At 37.5% G+C, this 7923-nt stretch overlaps 1 pseudogene; it reads left to right on the top strand.

The window, feature by feature from the left end:
- Positions 1 to 1265: 1265 nt before the first annotated feature.
- On the top strand, positions 1266 to 3049 carry LOC114210975 (heterogeneous nuclear ribonucleoprotein A1 pseudogene; annotated as a pseudogene).
- Positions 3050 to 7923: the final 4874 nt, after the last annotated feature.

Raw genomic sequence — 7923 nt, 5'->3', positions numbered from 1 at the left:
GAGGGGACGGGCAAAGGGAGAGGGAGAAGCAGACTCCCCGCCAAACAGGGAGCCGGATGTGGGGCTGGATCTCAGGACCCTGGGATCATGACCTGAGGTGAAGACAGGCACTTAACTAACTGAGCCACTCAGGTGCACCATCTTATGTTTTTTTAAAAATGACTTAAAATTATCATGCTCGAAGAAAAACTAAACAACAAAATATTTGCCCTTTCCAAAAAGTGAATTCTTGACAAAGATGGAACATTTAAAGATTTTTGTGTTGACCGCTGTTAAAATTCATATGTAGAATAATTGCAACTATGTAAAGTATAAACTTCCATATCAATAAAAGATTATTCTTTTAAGGGTCTATTTGTTATAGTGGTGAACCTACTGTAAATAATATAATAGGACATTATTATACTTACTATCCAAAGAACTGATCGCACTTTATAAGTGACTTATTGGAATCTACTTTTAAAAAGATCAAAGACCTGAAAAGACAATTTACACAGCATCAAGTTATTTTATTAAATCATGTTCAACCTCACTGGAAGAAAATTTAAATTGGCTTAAATATTGAGATACAATTTTTAACCCATCAAAACACACACACAAAAACATATTATCTATTGATAGAAGACTTTTAATTTGACATTACATTTCTGGAATGTATTTTGATAATGCCCATCAAAAGATTTTGATGTTCCCAGAGAGGGATGTGGGTGGGTGGATAGGTGAAATAAGTGAAGGGGATTAAGTGAACACTTGTCAAGATGACCCCGAGTGGGGGGGCCTGGGTACCTCAGTTAGTTAAGCATCTGACTCTGGATTTTGGCTCTGGTCATGATCTCAGGGTTGTGGGATCAAGCCTGGATTGGGTTCTATGCTCAACGTGGAGTTGGCTTGGGATTCTCTCCCTCTTCCCCTCCCCACTTCTCCTTCACATACATACATACATACATACATACATACATACATACATACATACATAAATAAATAAAATCTTGAAAAAAAAGAAAGATGAGCACTGAGTAATGCAAAGAATTGTTGAATCACTATTGTACACCTGAAACTAATATAACACCATATGTTAACTAATACTGGAATTAAAAAAACAAAAGGTTTCAATGTTCATAATTTTGCACCAATAATTCTACTTATATAAATTTATCTTAGGCATTAGTAACATGTATATAGACATTTCTATAAGGGTGTTACATATAACAGTGCTTCAAATAAGTGCTTTTGGATGACTGGATAAGCTTGTTATTAGATTACAGATGGATATAACTCTCTCCCAGATTCCACATGGCCAAAAGGAAAAAACAAAAAGGGAAAAACCAGTATCAGTGCTGAAAACGTCAGACTTTCGAAGCTTTAGCAAATCTATGTTAGTATGCGTGCAGAATGAATTTCTTATAGGAAGGTATAAAGGCTGGAGAAGCAATGGGGAAGATACTCATAATATCACTACAGATTCAAAACAGGGTTTGTTTGTCTTCGAGACCAGCTCGTATAAGATATAAAGACTCTAAACTTTCACAGACTACATCACTCAGAATGAGAAACAGGATAGGTGGATTAGAAGCAGTGATCAAATAAATTTAAGTAGAAAACATTTTTGAGTGGGGAAAAGTTCTAAACTTCTTTTTAAAGCAATTTTAAATAAGATTCCTTTTAGACAAATTCTGGTAATAAAAAGGATGAAGGAAAAACAAAACAAAACTCCACAAATACCTTTAGAACCCAAATCAGATTTTCAGCAGACATCTGTGCAATACTGAGCAGGAAAAAAAATTTTAAAGTAAAAAGATTCCATGTTTAGAAAATATTTATCCAACCAAATTGTCATTCCTCTACAAAGGTAATACAACACCATTCTCAGACATTATGAAGTCAATATACTTTCTGACCGAGTAAGCATCATCAAAGTCTCCCCTCCCACCAACATCATGTCTAAATCAGTCTCGCAAAGAGCCTGAACAGTTATGGAAACTCTTCATCAGAGGTTTGAGCTTTGAAACAACGGATGAGAGCCTGAGGAGCCATTTTGAGCAATGGGAAATATTTATGGACTGTGTGGTAATGAGAGATCCAAACACCAAGCACTCCAGAGGTTATGGGTTTGTCACATATGTCACTGTGGAGGAGGTAGATGCAGCCATGAATATAAAGCCACACAAAATGGATGGAAGAGTTATAGAACAAAAAGGGTTGTCACAAGAGAACATTCTCAAAGACTTGGTGCCCACTTAACTGTGAAAAAGATTTTTATTCATGGCATTAAAGAAGACACTGAAGAACATCTAAGAGATTATTTTGAATAGAATGGGAAAATTGAAGCAATTGAAATCATGACTGACTGAGGCCATGGCAAAAAGAGAAGCTTTGCTTTTGTAACATTTGACGACCATGACTTTGTAGACAAGATTGTCATTCAAAAATACCATACTGTGAATGGCCACATCTGTGAAGTAAAGAAAGCCCTATCTCAGCCAGAGATGGGTAGCATTTCATCCACCCAAAGAAATCAGAGTTGTTCTGGAATCTTTGGTGGTGGTCATGGAGGTGGTTTTGGTGGGAATGACAACTTTGGTCGTGGAGGAAACTTCAATGGCTGAGGTGGCTGTGGTGGCAGTTGAGGTGGTGGTAGATATGGTGGCAGTGGGGATGGCTATAATGGATTTGGTCATGATGGTGGTTATGGAGGCGGCAACCCTGATTACTCTGGAGGAAGAAGAGGCTATGAAAGTGGTGGACAGAGTTATGGAAACAGGGCAGTATCTATGGAGGGAGTGGCAGCCAAGACAGTTATAACAGCGGAGGAGGCGCGGGCGGTTATGGTGGTGGTAGTACAAGCAAATTGGGAGATGGTGGAAGCTGTAATGATTTTGGCTGTAATGATCAATCCTCAAATTTTGGGTCCAAGAAAGGAGGAAACTTTGGAGGCAGAAACCCTGGCCCCTCTGGTGGTGGAGGACAGTACTTTGCCAAACCACAAAACCAAGGTGGCTTTTGCGGTTCCAGCAGCAACAGTAGCTATGGTGGTGGAAGAAGGTCTTAATCACTGCCAGGAAACAAGGCTTACCAGGAAAGGAGAGTCATAGAAGTGACAAGGAAGCTACAGGTTACAACAGACTGTGAACTCAGCCAAGCACAGTGGTGGAGGGCCTCGCTGGTACAAAGAAGACACATTTTAGACAGTACTCATATATGGGCAAAACACTCAAGGACTGTATTTGTGACTAATTATATAAGAGGTTATTTTAGTTTCTGTTCCACGGAAAGCATAAAGCATTCCCACAAAAGGTTTTAACATAGAATTTTTTTTTGCACCCATGCTATCGATTGCTAAATGTAATAGTCTGATCATGACACAGAATAAATGTGTCAAAAAAAAAGAGGCCAATATACTTTCTTTAAAAAATTATTCAAACAGATACTTCAACCGACTGAGTGATAAATTATATTAAGAATGGAAGAAAAAAGCGATTGTGATTTTAAAAGGATTTCAGTTGAGATATAGAAGGATGTAGTCTAAAAATTCCTAGGGTTAAAAAATAACAAAGCTTAAACATTATTCTTAACAGGAAAATAAACAATTTAAAAATATTAATATAATGTACTTCTCAGATAACATCACCAAGAGACTAAATATGTGCAGAAGGACCAAACTTGTCACTTATGAATATAATTGGATCTAGGTTTAAAAATATTTGTATGTGGGGTGCCTGGGTGGCTTAGTTGGTTAAGCGACTGCCTTCGGCTCAGGTCATGATCCTGGGGTCCCGGGATTGAGTCCCGCATCAGGATCCCTGCTCAGCAAGGAACCTGCTTCTCCCTCTGGTCCTCCCTCCTCTCATGTGCTCTCTCTCTCTCTCTCTCTCTCATTCTCACTCTCAAAATAAATAAATAAATCTTTAAGAAATATTTGTATGTATAGTGAAGTGCTGGCAGTCAATTTACTGAACAAAATAAACTTGTAAGAATACAATTATTAAAATAGATTCTTTCATACTCCTGGCTCCTGAATACCGTCTAGATTTCATAGATTTTCAGTCACTCAGATACTAAAAGCCTCATTTTCTAATTCATAAATTCCCCGTTGGTCTAAAGCAAAAATTGACTTCCTCTTTCCTTTCAAAGCTTCTTTCCTTCTTCCCTCATTGATGTCTGATACAAACTACCAAGTGGAAAGGGGGTGGGTTCCAAGTTTTCTCTTTTTTCCTCTCCTTTCTCTCAAGCTTCACCAAGAATAAAAAATTTTAAGAATGCACAAACTTATGTGGAGGATGCTATAATAGTCCAGCAACCTGGAACCATATTTGTACCAGGTATTTAAATATCACCTCTGGGGCGCCTGGGTGGCTCAATCAGTTAAGCGTCTGCCTTTAGCTCAGGTCATGATCTCAGGGTCCTAGGATGGAGCCCCGCATCGGGCTCCCTGTTTAGCGGGGAGTCTGCTTCTCCCTCTCCCTCTGCCCCTCCCCCCTGCTTGAGCTCTCTCAAATAATTGTGCAAGACCGTTGAATCACAGATCTGTACCTCTGAAACAAATAATAGAACATATGTTTTTTTAAAAAAAAAAGATAGCAGGAGGGGAAGAATGAAGGGGGGAAATCAGAGGGGGAAACGAACCATGAGAGACGATGGACTGAAAAACAAACAGGGTTCTAGAGTGGAGGGGGGTGGCAGGATGGGTTAGCCTGGTCATGGGTATTAAAGAGAGCACGCTCTGCATAGAGCACTGGGTGTTATACACAAACAATGAATGATGGAACACTACATCAAAAACTAATGATGTAATGTATGGTGATTAACATAACAATAAAAAATTTTAAAAAATCTTTAAAATAAATATACATCACTTCTTTTGTTCTTTCTGCCTGTGCAGTACCTGTGTGGGCTCTTTGGAACCCCTGTCACTGGAATCTCACATGCAGCATCCTGATGTGAGTAGGGCTTCCTCTGGTGATCAGTTTTGGCCCTCCCTCTGTTCTGCCTTCAGGAGAACCTCACCACACAAACACAATTAAGTGAGGTTGTCCTTTCCCATCAGGCTGACTCTCATCCAGCTATCTTCCTCAGAAGTGCTCCACAGGAAGACCCACAGCAACCTTACTTGCTCAGCTCTGAACCTCAGTCTGTCTCCAGCATATCTCCCTCACCTCTATCAGGCCAGGCCCCTCCAGCCAGCTGCTGGCCATCCCATATTTTGCCAGTTGCAGTGCCTTTCCAATTCCAGGACACTTGTCAGTCTTTCTGAACTTGCTCTTGTAAGCTGTCTTTCTTGGCTAGGAGGGAGTGACAGGTCTGTGCCTTTGGGGAAGGAGGAGGAAACTCGTGCTCTTTTCACAGAATTGCTTATTCTCTTCATAGAGGTTGCTCTCTCTAAAGAATTCATAGCTTTTGCTCACATAATATTGTGGTGGGAGATGGACTGATAGTAACAGAAATAGTTTTGGACACTTCTTTTTCATGTTCTGCATAAAAAGTTCTATACCTAGAATGACAGGTTAATTTGCACTAATTGCTCTTGGATTTGAGGCCAGACTTCATGATTGGAGCAGTCTTATTTTAATATTCTGTGACATACTTAACTCACTGTATGATTCCAAAGAATTTAGTTCTCTAGCTTCTATATGCCCTCTAACTTCATTCCCACCTACTCCATGAAATCCAGCTACAATGGCTTTCTTTAAATTCCTACATCTTACGTACCTGGATCTTTCCTATTTCTAGAATTCTATTTTCTTAAATCTTTGCATAACTGGATCTTCATTCAGAAGGTAGCAAATACCACCTACCGAGAAAGAGCTTCCCTGATCCCCTCTCCTTCAATTGCTTTATTATATTTATAGCATTACTAATTTCTAAAAATGACCTGTCTCTCTCTACATGAAGGTAAATTCCAAAGAAATGGGAAACTAGGATATAATTTACATTGCTCTATTCCCAGAGATTAGAAAGCTGCCTGCTTCAGGCTGTATACCAATAAATAGAGCACAGAACTAAATAGAAAAAAAAAAAAAACCCAGAACAAACAATAATATCTAAGGTATAAAAGAGTGGTGTATTCTCTATACAACATATATTCGACAAAGAAATGGGAGAAGTAAGTAAAAAAAAGTTTTTGAAGTATAAGTAAAATTTTGCCAGGCAAGTACAAATTTAAGGAAGCCAAGTACAAATATTAAATGTTAACATCTCATACTGAATAGGTATATTACTAATACCTACCTTTCATTATATTTTCATGTCAAATATTAGAACAACAAAAATAGAATCATGAGTTCAATGAGAGCAGGGACTTTTGGATTTTTGTTAACTTTTTTTATTGACTAATAAATGTCTGTAATACATGTTGAAGGAATAAATGACTCAGTCTAAATAAAACCTCATAAATTTGACAAAAATTGGAGAGAATTTCACTAGTTGAACTGGCCAAAATACAATCAAAGCTTAGACAGAACAATTAGGCAAAATAGATAAATCCACCAGGTGGAAGTTTAATGTGATTATTATTGATAATAGTTCTTTCCAGTACCTTTAATTCTTTCATGCCTCCCCCCCCCTTTTTTTATGTTTTACTTGGAAAAGTCACAACATTGTCCTTTTTCATGTGCTTTTTTTTTGAATGAATGCTGTATGAATATTGTGTAATGAATACATTATTAATATAATAAACTGATTCATATTAAATATTTTACTTTACAAGAAAAGACTATATTTTTGCAAACATTTACAAATTTTATTATATACTAGGTGAAACAGAATACTTCATAAGTACCTATAAGTCAGATTTACGGTTCCAGTTCAAGATGGCAATGTAAGAAGACTGTGAACTCACTTCCTCCATGGAATACACCAAATTACACCTATTAATAGAACAATTACTCCTGAAGAACTGAGGGCTGACTGAACAGCTACTTAACAACCAAAGATAGAGAGAATGGCAAGAGAAGAGCAAGAGAGAGAGATGCCATGGTTTAGAAGAGTAACTAGCATATACAGCCACAGCTCCAGCAAGCCAGCCAGCAAAAGTCATCAACCACACAAAGGCTGACTAGTCAACTCCATACACAAGACCACTTCTCCAGCTTTAGAAGTAGTGGTCATTTCAGCTAATCCATAGAAATAAACACAGAAAGTCAAGCAAAATGGGGAGACAGAGGAATATATTTGAAAGAAAGAACAAGAAAAAAAAACTCAGAAAAAGAACTAAATGAAACAACGATAAGCAATATGCCTGATAAAGAATTTAAAGTAATGACTGTAAAGATACTCACCAGGCTGGAGAAAAAGAGTGGAAAAACTCAGTGAAACTTTCAACAAAAGAGATAGAAAATATTTAAAAAACAAAACAAGAAACAACAGAGTTGAAGAATAAGATAATTAAAATAAAAAAAAACACTAGAGAGAATCAACAGTAGATTAGAGGTTGCAGAAAAACTATCAGTGATCTGGAAGGCAGGGCAATGGAAAGCACACAAGCTGAACAGCAAAAAGTGAAAGGAATTTTTAAAAATTAGGATAGATTAAGAGATCTCTTGGACTATATCAAGGGAATGAGTATTCCCAGTATGGCGGTCCCAGAAGAAGGAGAGTGAGAAAAGTGTAGAAAACTTATTTGAAAAAATAGTAACTGAAAACTTCCCCGACTGAGGGAAAAAAATAGACATTTAAGTCCAAGAAATACAGAGAGTTCCAAAGAAGATGAACTCAAGGTGGTCCACACCATGGCACATAATAATTAAAATGTCAAAGTTTAAAGATAGAATCTTTAAAGGATCATGAAAGAAAAGAAAAAGTTACCTACAAGGTAAAAAAATCAATAGGGTTATCAGCTGATTTTTCCATGGAAATTTTGCATGCTAGAAGAAATTGGCATGATATATTCAAAGTTCTGAAAGTAAAAAACCTACAACCAAGAATACT

Source organism: Eumetopias jubatus, unplaced genomic scaffold (assembly GCF_037043125.1).
Source record: "Eumetopias jubatus isolate StellerSeaLion01/CBP00866 unplaced genomic scaffold, mEumJub1_p1.0 scaffold_8, whole genome shotgun sequence".
Lineage (NCBI taxonomy): Eukaryota > Metazoa > Chordata > Mammalia > Carnivora > Otariidae > Eumetopias > Eumetopias jubatus.
This window is presented reverse-complemented; position numbering and strand designations above follow the sequence as displayed.